This window comes from Canis lupus, chromosome 27, assembly GCF_011100685.1.
Source record: "Canis lupus familiaris isolate Mischka breed German Shepherd chromosome 27, alternate assembly UU_Cfam_GSD_1.0, whole genome shotgun sequence".
Lineage (NCBI taxonomy): Eukaryota > Metazoa > Chordata > Mammalia > Carnivora > Canidae > Canis > Canis lupus.
Genome location: NC_049248.1, coordinates 4,950,279 through 4,965,872, shown reverse-complemented (window position 1 = coordinate 4,965,872; position 15,594 = coordinate 4,950,279). Strand labels below are relative to the sequence as shown.

General features: G+C 46.0%; 1 protein-coding gene and 1 long non-coding RNA gene across 8 annotated transcripts in view; one reads left to right on the top strand and one right to left on the bottom strand.

The window, feature by feature from the left end:
• Positions 1 to 15,242, bottom strand: part of LOC119866437 — a 47,538-nt gene extending 32,296 nt beyond the window's left edge. The window contains exons 1-2 of the long non-coding RNA XR_005379750.1: positions 14,494 to 15,242; positions 13,769 to 13,938 (exon numbers count right to left, since the gene is read on the bottom strand). This is a non-coding gene — a long non-coding RNA (uncharacterized LOC119866437). The remainder of the gene's footprint in view (positions 1 to 13,768; positions 13,939 to 14,493) is intronic.
• Positions 12,614 to 15,594, top strand: part of CRACR2A (calcium release activated channel regulator 2A) — a 163,027-nt gene continuing 160,046 nt past the window's right edge. For 5 of the 7 annotated variants that reach the window (XR_005379744.1, XM_038576493.1, XM_038576491.1 and 2 more), the window contains exon 1: positions 12,615 to 12,783. The gene's annotated coding sequence lies outside the window, so the exon portion shown is untranslated. Of the gene's footprint in view, positions 12,784 to 15,594 lie in introns of all 7 variants that reach the window. The other 2 variants (XR_005379745.1, XM_038576494.1) reach the window with 2 other exon arrangements.

Sequence of the window (15,594 nt, the reverse complement as noted above, 5' to 3'; positions counted from 1 at the left end):
AGTTTCTGTTATATTTCTGAGAACTTTAGGAATACTCCATTTATAAGCACTTAATTTTAAGCCAATTAAATAAATAGAGCTTTTGATAAATTAACTTGGCAGTACCATCTTGAGGCAGAAAAATATCACACATCTGGGACACCTGGGTGGCTCAGTGGTTGAGCATCTGCCTTTGGCTCCAGTAATGTTCCTGGGGTCCTGGGATTGAGTTCCCGCATTGAGCTCCCCATAGGGAGCCTGCTTCTCCCTCTGCCTACGTCTGCCTCTCTCTGTGTCTCTCATGAATAAATAAATAAAATCTTTAAAAAAATAATATCACACAACTGTTATATGCATTTACAGAGACACATAAACGTACAGACTGACACAGACAGAGACCTTATAGCCATTGTTTTACATTTTTAGTCATGAGTCAGGTGCAAAATGATCCAAAACTAACCAGTTTATAAAAGAACAGTTGAATCCAAAATTTACTTCAGCAGTTGGGATAAGTTAAATTTGCCTGCTCACCTGGCTAAAGTATTTTACTCATAGCTGTATAGAGGACATTTAAGATATTTCATGAGTCCAATTTCCAACTCTGTCCCTTTTCCCTCTCCTGATGAGAAACTTCTCCCTTAAAACTTTTTTTTTTTTTTTAAGATTTTATTTATTTAGTCATAGACACAGAGAGAGAGAGGCAGAGACACAGGCAGAGGGAGAAGCAGGCTCCACACAGGGAGCCCGATGTGGGACTCGATCCCGGGTCTCCAGGATCACACCCCAGGCTGCAGGCGGCGCCAAACCGCTGCGCCACCGGGGCTGCCCCCTTAAAACTTTCATTTCAAAGAATGGCTCTTAAGTCCTAGAGAAGATGGAGGTAGAAAATTTACATTACAAAGGCAAGTTTTCTTTTGAGGTATTAATCAGAGATCGAGAGTCATTACCATTATTATTTAAAAATTTCCTTCTTTTTCTTAAGTGCAGGACGACGGACGACTGCTGTTTCCAATGACCTGATCTTTTACAACACTCACAAGCGTTTTGAGATGAATAGGAGAGTTCTTGGAATTGGTAAGGATAAGTGAGCTTTGCGTTGCTTCTAGAGCTACATTTTTGGTTTTGTAGAGATTTGCAAGACAATGTGTTGTTTCTAACTCCTCAAAGTGCTAAATTGCAGCTTGAATATCAATTACCCACCCATCCAACCAAACTTGCTTCTTTATGTTAGGTAGATTTCCAACTAAGATGGAAATCAAAAGATTCCTATGTTCTAAAACTTCAGAGTGTAGTGCAGAATGCCTTTTTAAATATCCGTATAAATCGTTCAGCAAAAGCCGTCAAATGCTCTCATCTTTCTGAGTGCACAATTCAATCTTGGACCAATTCACCTTAGTGGGGGGAAGACTTAAATATTGCTCTTATCAGTCCCTGAACATTGGCCTCCAGCTGAACCATTTCCTGATCATTTGTACAAGGACCTGGGAAAAATTCTAGTTACCTATTTGGTGTGTGTTAGGAGGCATTCCCCATTGGACTGTCTGGCTTGTCTGATAACTATAGTATTATCAGGGGTGAGAAGAACACTCTTTAACAGCTAATTGAGGTCTTTGTTAGTGGGGTTGTGAATGGCCAGTAATCTTTTCAACTTGTCTAAACTTAGCACGATCCTCTGAAAGAGGAGGTAAAAGGGCTTCATGACTTAGAGTATCCACTGCTGTCCAGGGGACAGGAATTCTTAGTAAGGGGTGAGGAGGTTGTCCAGGATACATCTACATAGGACATTGCCTGCTGTTTGCAGAGCCAGATTCCAGAGTCCTAGAAAGCAGGAGTTATAAGAGACAGAACAGTGAGCGCTATTGTCCGTCTCACGTGCTTTTGCTAAATTAATTTCCTGGTTTTAGTATTTATGTGGGTAACCTATCTACCCCAGGCCTGGAGATCAGACCAGAATGCTCTCTGTAAATCTTGCAAAGAATGGGAAGTCAAACCAACCATTTGGCTGGTGAAGGGATTTTCTGGGAAAGCTGGTGGAAGTGAGAGCGTCTAAGGGAATTTGCTAGATTTTGAGAGAGAAGGTTTAGATCAAGGGCCCAGAGATTCAAAAGATCTTCTGGAGAGTCAGGGTCAGAGAGTTGGAGATGAGGAGAAGGGAAATTCATGGTAGATGCGGATTTTAATTTTTGTTTTAAGTCTAATTTCTATTCTTCCATCTTATTAAGAGAGTTTCTAGGGCTAGCCATTTTACTATACCCAATTTTAGCTTGATCTTTTCATAGGTACCAGTAAGCCAGTTGTTTAGGATGATAGCTCTCTTTAAACAAACTGCTTTTCTGGGCACCTGGGCTGCTCAGTCGGTTAAGTATCTACCTTTGGCACAGGTCATGATCCCAGGGTCCTGGGATCAAATCCCACATCGGACTCCTTGTTTGGCGGGGAGACTGCTTCTCCCTTCTCCCTCTGCCCCTTCCCGCCTGCTCCCCCTGCTTATGCTTGCTCTTTCTCTTTCTCTCTGCCAAATAAATAAATAAAATATTTTAAAAATTAATTAATTAATTAAAAATGTTTTTCTTTTAAATATATCCACTTCAAAGGGTACACCATTGGGCCATTGGCGAATAAGATCTTACAGCAACTCAAACCAATAAGCCTTTTTATGGCTTAATCATGAGTACAAGAGATGTCCCTGAAAGACAGTGCAAAGATACAGCCCTCCCAAGTTCTACAATGTTCACTCCCAGAGTTATCCTAAGAAAGATCTAGCCAATGGGACACCTGGGTGGCTTAGCAATTAGGCGTCCACCTTCGGCTCAGGGTGTGATCCCAGAATCCGAGATTGAGTTCCACATTGGGCTCCTTGCAGGGAGCCTGCTTCTCCTTCTGCATGTGTCTCTGCCTCTCAATCTGTGTCTCTCATGAATAAATAAATAAAATCTCAAAAAAAAAAAAAAAAGAAAGAAAGAAAGAAAGATCTAGCCAAAAATGGGATGCAAACCACATTTCTGTCTGGCCAAATGAGTAAAATGCTATCTCCAGTTTCCCATGAGACTAGTGGGCAATGAGGGTGAGACAACAATAGGCCCAGATGTCTTGGGATCTCTTGGGACAAATTCTCCTGAGAGCTGACACAGTGGACAAAGAAAATACTGCTGAAGGGATCCAGCCTATTTGACCATCCTCCAAATTCAAGTCAGTACGTGCATCTTATGGTTGATGGAGGCAAGGGAGAATATCCTCAGCGGTCATAAAGCCAAGCTCACAAGACATAGGACAGGATGAGAGGAAAATATCATCTTTTTTCCCCCCATATGTACATTAACAGCTGTAGCCAATCCTTGGATTTCTCAATGTCAAATTAATGCCCAAGAGGAATGTGCTGCTGGGTCAGGATTGTGTTGCTATATCTCATTGCATAGAAATTTTCTTGAGGTTGATGGGTGACCTAGTGTCAGTCTAACCTATTTTGTGACCAACTTATCCTGACTCGGGAGCCTAGCATTAGGTGGCCAGAGCTCTAACAATGCTGATCTGCACCACCACACACTTTCCTTTCTGAGTTCCCCATTAGCGATAGCCTTTACCTCCTGAGTATATTCACTCACAGCAAAGTTTATCTAAACATATGGCTGGTCTGGTCTGGTAAGAACTGTGGGGGAACATAGGGCTAGCTGAGGACAAGGCATGAGCCTGGGGCAGCACATTGACAAGCCCTTGAAACAGGCAGAGGCACATTCCTCTACTGACTCAACTGCCTCAATGTTAATACTTTGCTAAAGGCAAAAGGCAATCCTAGCCCGACCCTTATGACCCTAAGAGTCTACTTTAACATATAAAAATTCCTTTAGAAATTTCCCTTTATCTCTAAACCCCCAAGATACATGTTGGCAATCATTCTTGGCACATGGCCCACTGACATACATCTGAAGGGTCTCATGATTCAGTTTTTATTAGATGGTGACCTTTTCCCAAAGAAAGCCAGCCCCCTCAAGGTCCTGGAAACCTTGGTTCCAAAATTCCTTAGAGAGTATGCTATCCTTAAACCCCTCCCAACTCCCAAGTATATAATCAACCACTACCCACAGGCCTGGGACAGCTGCTCTTCCTGCCCGCCAGTCCTATCCCTGTGCTTTAACAAAACCATTTTGCACCAAAGACATCTCAAGAATTATTTCTTGGTCATCGGCCCCGGACCTCACCTATGATCCCAAAACTTCATCAAGAACCATGAACTTACTCATCAATGTGTGAGGCTGGTTGTGAACAACAGGCTATGGATCTATGCCTGGCTTCTACCCAGTGGTTTTCCTCCTTATGACAAACTACACCAGAGACAGAGACAAAGGAAAATGATGACCATCTCTAGGACAAAAGGGATCAACAGAAACTAAGGGTATTCATAACAAATCTTTACCAGAGTTGCTATACCCAAGGAATAGTTGTTTTTTTTTTTTTTTTTTAAGATTTTATATATTTATTCATGAGAGACACAGAGAGAGAAAGAGAGGCAGAGACACAGGCAGAGGGAGAAGCAGGTTCCATGCAGGGAGCCCGATGTGGGATTCAATTCCGGCTCTCCAGGGTCAGGCCCTGGGCTGAAGGTGGAGCTAAACCGCTGAGCCTCCCAGGCTGCCCTCAAGGAATAGTTCATGCACATATTCTTTCCTGCCAATCTAAATTTACAAAAAATAAAGGACTCTCACCACTCTCACTTCCATCAGACCCTGCAGGCAGGGATCCAGGAGACTGACATGGTAAGAATTCTTACCTTCTGCTGGCTTTGGTCAGAGGCCCCAGGATCTCTCAGCAGCAAAAGCCCCAGAACCAGCAGTAACAGTCCCAGAATCAGCAGTGCCTAGCTAGTCAAGGTTCCTTTCTAGTTGTCAACTGCAGGGAGAAACTTTCCCTTCTAGATTCTTTGCCTGTTCTAAAAATTAAATTGATGTAAGACAGAGTAACAAAAGAAAAATAAACAGATTTCATATGTATGAAAGTCCCATAAAAATAGGAGCCCCAAAGGGCAGCCAGGTGATTGAGGCTTATGGAACATCCTGAGTTAAGGAAAGGTGTATGGGTCTGAGAACACAAAGAAGATAAAGACAAGGGAGGAGGAGCTATTTGGAAAACAGGTTGTCCAGTTACACAGATGAGCTTCTTAGGTAAAAAGGTATCTTGGATAATAGCTCTCTTCTGGTACAGGCCTCCTTTCCAGTGCAAATTTAGGCAGTTGAGGGGGAGGTAAAGAGCTTTTCCTGATTCTACAGTTTCTTAAAAATAATCAACCTAAAATAATCCTCATAGCAGAGAGGCATATTTTTGGGGTGACAAATTCTGCCCCCCTGAAGTTTCAATGTATCTTCTTTTCCTCTCCCCTCCTTTGTTCCATTATTATCATATCTACTTCTACATACATTATATACTTAACGATAATGGTGCGATAAGTTTTGCTTATACAACTTCTTTCTTTTAAAGAAGTTAGGAGAAGGAATAAGAAAATACATTTATAGAGTCCTTTATATTTACCTACATATTTATCATCTCTGGATCATCATTCTTACTGTGGATTTGAGTATCATCTGGCTTCTCTTCCTTTCTGACTAAAGAATTTCCTTTAGCATTTCTTACAAGGTATGTCAGCTAGCAATGCATCCTCTTGATCTTTCGTTATCTGGGACTGTCTTTTTTTCATCTTCATTTATGAAGGATGGTTTTGCTGGATATAGAACTTTTGGTTGACAGAATTTTCCAGCACTTTGGAACATGTCATTCCATTGCTTTGTGTTATCCTTTGTTTCAGGAGTGATTCATTTGTATAATTTCTATCTTTTTATTAAGATTATTTTCATTCATTGTTGTCATACTTTTGTTAAATTTTTGAATATTTTTTTTAGTTCCTTAAACGTATTTATAATAGCTGCTTTAAAGGTTTGTCTGATAAGCCTGACATCTTAGGACACGCAAACACAGAGATAGTTTCTACTGACTTTTTTTTTTTTCCTGAATATGGTCATACTTTCTTGTTGCTTCCACTGTGTTACAATTTCTTTGTTGAAAACTGAATATTTTACATAGTATTGAAAAAAGACTTCAACCATTTCCATTTTGACTTCAAACTTTCTAATTGATTCCTTTTTTCTTTCCAGCTTATCTCTTAACTAAGGCAAGAGACCCTGTGGGCAAACATCCCCCCTGTGGGAATGGAGACTACCCTGTGAAGCCATAATGACTGCTCTGAGCGGCAAAACCCTGTAGGACCCACCCCAAGACAATGGTCAACCCAACCTTCACTGCCCGCTTGCAAGTACCCACCAACTGGTGTCTCAAGTTTCCTTATAAAACCTGGATGTATTTTTGGCACTTTGGAGACAGTCTTTGCAACACTAGTCTCTGCTATTTTCCCACTGTCTCATTGAAATAAATTCCTTTCTTCTTTCCCCACCACTCATCTCTCTGCCTTTGGATTTTGTCAGCAGTGAGTGATTTTGAACCCTAGACGTTGAGTACTCTTGCACCCTGCACGCCCTGGCTTCGGTATATTTTAGTAACTAGGTATTGGAGCTCTCCTCCCTCTGTGTTGTTTTGTGTGTTTGTTTAATAACTAGTCTGGGCTAAATCCATGAAGTCTGCCTCCCCTGCAATGTGCATCCACGAATGTCTCTGCTGTTTTGTTTTCTTGCTTTTCATTCTGTAGCCTAGTTTCCTATAGTCACCTTTGTGTCTGTCTAGATTAGTGTTCAGCCAAAGATTGCCCAGAGATTGTCCTCAAATACCCTGAGCCAGTAGGGCCTCCACTCTTTGCTAATAGATCTGTGAGTAAGCTGGAGAGCACATGCAGAGGTCAAACTTTTATTCCTCCAAGTTTGCCCAGGCTTTTATTTTTCATCGAACCCTTTATATTCCCTGTACATGCAGCAGGCTCCATGGGCCAGGGATGTGTGAGTGGCTTGGGCTGCTCCTGTCTCTGCAGCACATACATATAGCCCTGGTCAACCTATGACAGGCGGAGAGTTTGTCAGTTTCCCCATGGCTGCTTCTCCTCCCTAAAAGTCCTTTTAGATTCCTATGTAGACACCAGTCCATTGTTTGCAATTTCAGGCTAGCAGAGCTGCTGGCCCTCTCTGTCCACTGGCTTTGAGATCACAAACTGATACTGCTCCACACTGAGACCACTCCAGCAGTGACAAAAATCTGCTGGTTTTTACAAGCTGGCCTGAATGAAACAACAGAACTGCAGGGGGATCGGAATAGCTCCAGGCAAGAACATTATAGAGTCTTGCTGACCATACTCAAAATTCAGTAATTTTCATGAACACACACTTCTTGGTTTGTTGCATATCTCCAGTCAATTTCCATGGTGCTGAAATGGTTGTCTTTGACAGTTTTGGCCAAACATTATAATTGCTTTTTGGTTTGCCAGACTCTTCAGAGTCTCATGCCAGAAGTTTCTCTCTGAACATGAGGTTTTTATAGTGTCTTTCCCAAGCTGGGGAGGTGATGTGCAAGAAAGGTAAGAGCTCTGGGCTGACAGCTTTCCAGTCTGGACTCTGCCACTTACTAGCTCTCACCCTTTGCAGTTTCCCTAGCAGAAAAGCAATAGGAGTTGGACAGGGTGGTTTCCACAGATCCTTCCTTTTTGAAAATGTTAAGTTTCTAATAGAATTTCCCTAGTAAATTTACACAGTGGATCTAAAAAGATTAATTGAGGGGATCCCTGGATGGCTCAGTGGTTTGGCCTTTGGCCCAGGGTTCGATCCTGGAGTCCCGGGATCGAGTCCCATGTTGGGCTCCCGGCATGGAGCCTGCTTCTCCCTCTGCCTGTGTCTCTGCCTCTCTCTCTCTCTCTCATGAATAATAAATAAATAAATAAATAAATAAATAAATAAATAAATAATCATTAAAAATAAAAAGATTAATTGATTTCATCCTTTCTATGATCCTGATGTCATTTTTTTCTGATGTCATTTTTAAAAAGATTTTATTTATTTGAGAGAGAGAGATGGAGAAAGTGTACACAGGGCGAGGGGAAGAGCAAAGGGAGAGGGAGGGAGAAACAATCTCAAGCAGACTCCTCATTGAATGTGGAGCCCAATACAGGGCTCGATCCCACCACCCTGAGATCATGATCTGATCCAAAACCAAGAGTCAGATGTTTAACAGACTGAGCTGCCTAGACCCCCATCCTGATGCCATTTTTGTCTAAAATTTTATCTTCAAGGAAGTTTATAAGTATGTGCTCTTTCTAAAAGAGGTAATGGTCCTTTGACTCCAGTAGAAAAGAAAGGCTATTGATTTTTTTCTCTTTCCTTCTTTTCCTTGTCTTGTCTTCTCTGTCCCTCCCTCCTTCCCTACCCCCCCACCAATATACTCTTCTATCCTGACATGGGGGCCCTGACATCATATCAGGCACTGTGCTAAGGGCTTCTCACACAAATTATGTCATTTACTCCTCACAATCCAACCTTCTCAGGTGGGTCCTGTTTGTAACTATGTTTTACAGGTAAGGAAACTGAAGATCAGAAGTCCCTGGCTGGTTCAAAGCTGAAGAGTTAGCTTCCACCTCTCAATCCCCACCCATTTCACAACACCAGCTGCGAGGGTAAACTGGATCTAAGGTGGTTGGCGATGTGATCATGTCTCTAAGAGAAGTAGCTGGGAGGTAAGGGAAGAGCTATGAGCAATGAGCCATGTCTTCCTGCAGCAGACAGCGTAAGAGCTTTGCCTGGTCCTAGACTTTGGATGGAGATGGCAGGGAAGGCCCTTTGGGGAGAGAAAACTGAGTCATGGAGCTACTGTTACTCAAAAGTAAATGTGGGGCTCTTTACCACTTATTTATGGGTAAGTAGTGACAAGCAAGCTTGGAGGTTGTTGAGGGCTTTGGAGGCCAACCAAAAGACTATGAATTTTATTCTGAAAATGCAAAAGGGGTGTTCATGGAAGGTTTTGTTGTGTAGGGAAGGGACATGTCTGGAGCTATGCCTTATATACAACATCACCCAGCAGTTGTGCGTGTAGGCTACATTGGATGGAGGAGAGATTGAGAGGACAGAGTCAAGGGCATAGTCCAGAGAGAGGCACTGAAATCTGGGATAAATGTGGAGATGAGATGCGGGGCAAGAAACATTACAGAAATTCCACAGGACATAAGAGGACTTTCAACCTTCAAAATAGAATTCAAAATTCCATTATAACTCTGAGATTATATTTCTATTTCGTTAGCTGTTTTAGAGCCTCATGATTGTGTGTCTTGGAAATCATGTCAAGCAGTTGCTGTTTTGATTATTTTTGTTTTCTAATGGGTCAAGAGATGGTTGTATATTTTTTTCAATAGGTCATGAGAATTTATCTTCTCAAATTCCAAATTGTCAGCTCGTATAATTTTTGATATTGAAAATCTAGTATTGGTTGAGAGCACCAGCTTAGAGAAACCAACAGTTTGTTTTTCCTTTACCAAAACATCTTGCCAAATGGAAATGCTCCTGACCAGCTTTTGATAGTGGAAGAATTAGGTAATTTGGAGCCATCCCGTAATGTAAGTGGCAGCAGCTTCCCTTTGTTGTCACTGCTCTCAGGAGCAAGTGGGCTCCATCCCCCAAACTCGGCTTACAAACATTTCTTGGCTTACAGAACCATTTTTTACTTCCCTGTGTTTCTGATTGCTTTATTTATTACATTAGTAGCCAGGGTAATGCAGTTGGGTTTTGTGTGCATGTGTACACATGCGTGAGAGAGCAAACTCATGAGGACAGAAGAACTGTCCTTTCCTTTCTCATTCTATAGATATCAGGGCACCTGGGTGGCTCAGTTGGTTAAGCATTTGCCTTTGGCTTAGGTCATGATCCCAGGGTCCTGGGATCAAGCTCCAGAACGGGCTCTTTGCTCAAAAGAGAGCCTACTTCTCCCTCTGTCCTTTTCCCTGCTGTGCTCTTTCAAATAAATAAATTTAAAAAATTCTATAAATAGCAAAAGAGTACATATAAAACATTAATTTCATCATTCCCACAGGGGCTAATTCTACCTCTATTTTCCTGTACTTTTTGGGCAACACATTACTCATTGCGAGTCCTTAAATTTTTTTAGCAGAAATAATGCTATGGCTCTACTGTCCTTTAGGGGACACCCTTGATTGTGTGGTGCTTTTTCTTTCCCTGCTCCATAAATGGGAAATTCAGAAATTCCTGATGGGAAAGCCAATATCCCACCCAAGGTAGCAACAGAGGCCACTTGTAGACGGTAGGGGTGGAATGAAATCCTGCATTCACAGCCAGGAGTAGTCATGTCACCACTGCCACCGGTCAAGTCATCCTGGACCATAATTCCCCCTCGACGATAGACAGGATTGGCTCTGTAACTTAGTTCTTTTCCAGTTCTCTAACTACAACTCCATCTGAATGATGAAGCCCATTCTTGTGTGAGAGAGAGGGAAGAAAGTCATTGCTCACGTGTTACCTGTCCAACCTCTGAAGGATTCCAGATTGGTGAAACCTGAAGGGGAAGTACATGGCTTTCATAAATATCCTTAAGGAGGCCTTATTTTTCCTACATTCTAGCTTTATGTTTCTTTTCTTTCTTTCTTTCTATTTTTTGAGATTTTCTTTATTTATTTGAGAGAGCATGAATAGGGGGTGGGGGGTGGTGGACAGAGGCAGAGGGAGTAGACTCCCTGCTGAGCAGGGAGCCCAATGTGGGGCTCCATCCCTGGACCCCCGGATCCTGACCTGAGCCGAAGGCAGATGCTTAACCAACTGAGCCACACAGGCACTAGCTTTATTTTTTTTATTTTTTAAAATAAATTTATTTTTTATTGGTGTTCAATTTACCAACATACAGAATAACACCCAGTGCTCATCCCGTCAAGTTTTTTGGCACTAGCTTTATGTTTCAGTAAGATCTGTGAGTCTGACTTGGCCCGTACAATCTCATAGAAAATATTTCCTCCCTCAGCCCCCACAAGCCCAGCATTTTCCAACAGGAGAAAGATGGAAGCTCTAGATATAGGACAATCTCCCCTGGAGTCCACTTGCTCCTGTAGAACTCACCAACCCTCTGCCCCTCAGCAACTGTTTGATTTGAACTTTGCTGGGGAGGCTGTGGGAGGTGGGGCAGGTGCTGCCATGCTGCATGGCACCCGGAAGAGTCAACATTGAAAGGTCTGTTTGTTTTTTGGCCTCTGCCAGTTGGCAACTCCATAATCATGGCCACTCACAATAAGGAAGAAGGGCCAGCAGGGGAATTCCTGAACTGGAACAGTGAATGTTTCCACTGTTCTCCTGGGATGACCAAGAGAGACGATTGGGCCTTCAGCTCTCTGGCAGCAGTATGTGAGCAAGAAAACAGAGATGTCAGGAGGAAGGGTGCCATGGAGCTTAAAGGTGACTCAGGAAGCACACCTCTTGGAGTGTCCCTGTGTTCTCCAAGCCTATTTGCTACTCCTCCTTTATTGGGTGTCCCTTTCCCCCCAACAGAGGAGGCAACAGCTCACAGCACAGGTGTCTCAATGCTACCCAAACCCCTGGCTTGCTCAGACCCTCCAGCCATTACTTATGGTCCTGCCTCCTAGTGAACATGGTGGCCACCCTCACCCAGGTGGATCCTTCCGCCTTCCCCTCCTGCCTTGCTCCCCATCCTCTATTTTCTGCCCCTGTTTCTGAGCTAAAAGGCTTCTCCACCCCCACTCATGCCTCCCCTGGAACCAGGACCTCTGACCCCTCTGCACTCGCCCTTCCTTCTTTCTTCAACAGATTCTCGACCATGATCTGCAAATACCTCTGAGTCTCCTTTGCATTTCTCTTGCCTGTGCTGCCAGCCTCCTTGACAGTGGCCCTTCTTCACTTCCCATAGACTCCCAAGGCTTCCAGTACTCCCCCAAAATAAAAACGAAAACAATACACAACAAAATCCTTGTTGTAGGACCAGAGGAAACGGGTTGGGGGCGGGTGCTAACATGGGCACCAGCATCAGAACAGTTTGCTCACAAAGAAGAAACTGGGATGTTCCGCTGGGGCCAGTGTCTGGGGAAGGATTCACCAAGAAGAGGACATTCCAGTGTGGCCTGGATGCAGACAAGTCTTGCTCAGGCAGACAAGAAAGGGGAAGGGCATTCCAGGCAAAGTAAGAACTCCCTGTGTGCCTAACCCCGTTGCATGTGTGTGTTTGAAGAAGAGTTGGTGAGGCTGGAAAATTAGCTGGTGGCCAGAGTGGCCTTGTATACCAGACTGAGGGGTATGCTTCAGCCTGAACCTTGGGAGGTCCCTGGAGATTTAATGCTTTATTAATAAATATATATTGGGTGTTTTATGATAGGGGCACGCATGCCCACAGTTCAGTGTATAGAAGAGGCAGGAAAGCGCAAAGGACAAATTCCCATGCAGGTGACAGCCTGGATGTGGTGGGGTTTTCCGGGGTGCAGACCCACAGGGAGAGAAACTCAGGGCGCACTGAAGCCTGTGAACATTCTAGAACCAGGGCAAGGGGCGTAGGGGACTGGGGAACAGAGGGGCCCGGGAAGCCTGACCAGTCAGGCCGGCTAAGTCAGCAGCTGCCCCGCCCTCACCACCCAGGCTCCCTGGCAGTCTGAGGTCGCCTCCCGCCAGCCGCGACCCCACCGCGCGGCGCGCGCCGATCCCGGAGGGCGCCCAGGGGGCGGCGGCGCCGACAGGCCAGCTCCAGGGCGCCGCTGCCACTTCTGCGGCCGCCGAGGGTTGGGGCGGGGAAAGTGGAGCAGCCCGCCCGGCCGGAGGCTACAGGACAGCTGTGCGCCGAGCCGAGCCCGCGGCGGGACGGGTCGGAGGGACGGCGGCGACGCCCAAGGTACAGTGCCCGAGGGGTGGAGGAGGGGTGGAGGGCTGCGGGCTGCGGGCTGCGGGCTGCGGGGCGCGCGCCTCCCCTGCGCCCTCTGCCCCGGGCAGCCCGGGAGGGAGGCCGGCGCTTCCCCTGGTCCCGGCGGCCCGGAGTTGGGGCGGCGGAAGGGAGGCAGGGGAGGCTATCTCCCCGCGCCCTGTGCAGGGGAACAGCAGGGCTCCCCCCACTCCTAACCCTTGCTCCCTGGTGCCCAAGATCCCTGATGGGGACTGGAGGAGAGCACAGAAGCACCGGGGTTGAGATCAGGAAGGACATGGGGGGCCCTTCTGCCACGCCCAGCCTCTTCATTTCCCAGTTGGGGAGACTGAGGCTCAGAGTGAAGTGACTTGCCCAAGGTCACAGTTCAGTGTATAGAAGAGGTGCATTTCATTCTAGAAATGAAAACTCACTTGCGGGGCATTGCTGCCAGGAGCTCTTGCCACGTGGACCTGGACAGCAGCATGGCTGGTGCCTTGTGTAAAAACAAAACTGAGAGAGATAGAGAATCAAAGGACAAAGAGACAGAAAGAGGACCTCCCAAAGCAAAGGAAGGCGGTCAGGAAATGGGCTGACACCGGGGCTGCACTTCCTCCCTGGCCTGTTCCTGCTGTGGTCTGGCCCTGTGACTCAGCCACCCCACTACTCAGGCCCAGGTGTGTGCATCTGCGTGCATATGTGTGTGTAGGTGCATGTGTATATGTGTGTGTACCCTTGTATATGTGTGTGTGTGCGCCAAGATGTAGTGAATCTCCCTGAGCATTTGGGAAAGCCTGTTGAGTCCATATGTCTGTCCACTTACACTCAGTGAACTTGCTGGGGAACCTGCCCTGTGTTTGGCTGTTTTTATAGACAGGTTCTGGCCTCAGTGGGCCATTTTAAGCTGTTATTGTTCTTTTTTTTTTTTCCTTTAAACAACACACAAACATATGCAAAATGGCCCATTATTTCTACTTACCCATCTAGTGACCAGGTAGTTTCTTTGACATCTCCAGTTGTTTCCTTTCCTTGAAGAGAAATTTGCTAAGGCCCAGTTTAGAGCCCTGAGGTGTCCCATCCAAGGGTCAGTGGGAGCTGCCAGTAAAGTCAAAAGGTACCTCTGCAGCGCCCTGCCAGCCTTCTGCGGTGCTGAGGGGGAGGAGATAGAGAGGAAAGGATGGGCTAGGGAGAAGAGGAACGAAAGGGAGAGACATAGTGAAGAGGAAAAGGAAGGAGAAGCCCAGTCCATGGCATGGACCATTCCGTGGCATGGGCAGAGTTATTTGTGGGGACCTATGCTTTGGGAACGTGGCTCCCCAGGGCTCAGAGAGGCTGCAGGGCCATACCCAGATGGACTTTAGAAAAAAACAGAGCTAGTCAGCTTTGTAATTTCTCGTGCAATCCATTCACTTTTGAGAGTGAAAAGGAGAGTGTTAATACTGGTCATGACGGACAACCCAGGTCACCCTCGTGACAGCCAGTACCCATTAAGCGGCAGACATTTGTTTCCTGGTTCAAGTCTCACTACAACCCAGTTGTTTGGCTGTTGTCCTGTTTTATGGAAAAATTAACCGGAGAGGCAAGGCATCATGGCCAAGGTCACACAGCCAGGAACTGGTAGAGGCAGAATTTGAACCCAGGCAGTAGTTTGGCTATTCCAGAGCCTGGACCTTCAGCATCACACGACCCTGGCCCTCTACTCACCACCAGCATCAAGATAGAGAGGGCTTCCCTGTCCTGTTCCAGGACTCAGCATGTGAGTGAGCTCTTGGGTGGCTGTCTCCCCTTACAGCTGCTCTCAGGCCTCCACTCAGCAGGACTTAGCTGGATAACAGGACAGCTGTGGTTGGAGGTGAAGTGTCAGAGGGTGGGCGCAGGAAGCATGCTTTGTCCTCTCCAGGCCATGCACCTTGTTCAGGCGCCCTTGGCCTCTCCAGTTTCTAGTTCTGGTTCATTCTTGCCCTGTAGCTGCTCTGGCCTTTCAGGCTAGGCCCCCAGAGGATGTATGGACTGGATTAGACACAGCAAGATCGTCTGAAGGCCCAGCGTGTTGGGAGTGGAGGCCTCAAGGTACTTGTCGGCCTGGGGGGACCCAAGGGGGCCACTGTCTGATGGACAAAGTTACTTTCAGGGACCTCTCCCAGCTTGAGGAATATGGGGTTTTCTTCTGTCACAGAATCTTGTGGAGACAATGTATTACTTTTGTCAGTTCTTCTGGGCTCCCCATCTGCTGGTTTTCTCAAAATGTTGGTGAGGCTCTTTCTTTCTTTCTTTCTTCTCTTGTCTGCGTGTTGACACATCCTGGATGGGCTGGCCGAGGGAGGCGTTTACGGGGCAGCATCTAGTGGTGGACAGAGCCTGACCCTAGGTAATGCTCCGGCAGGCACTAAGAGATGCAGGAAGGTAGGAACAGGTAGGCTCCCTGTGTGGTTCAGGTTCCAGGTTCCCACTGAACTGGCACAGAGAAGAGCCAGTAATGAGCTGCCCTGCCTGGAGGGCTGGGCCTGAGAAATTGTGGGTGGCAAGGAAGTGTTCCTTATGTAAGGGAGCTCCAGCTGTGCAATTCTAGGCTCTTCTGGCCTCGGAGGAGAGATGGGACTGAGTGCCCAGGCTGGGCTGCGCCAAGACCTCCTGGGGCCAGCAGCGTGGCTGCCCTCCTCCCAGGGCCTGTATTTGCCTTTCTGGCCTGGCAGCTTCTGTAACTCCCTTTTTACCTCAGCAGCAGAACCAGGGAAATATGCGGCTGGCTACAGTGGCTTAATTACCAAGGCAGACAAGAAGAAAATCTGTTAGCTGGCCAATTGG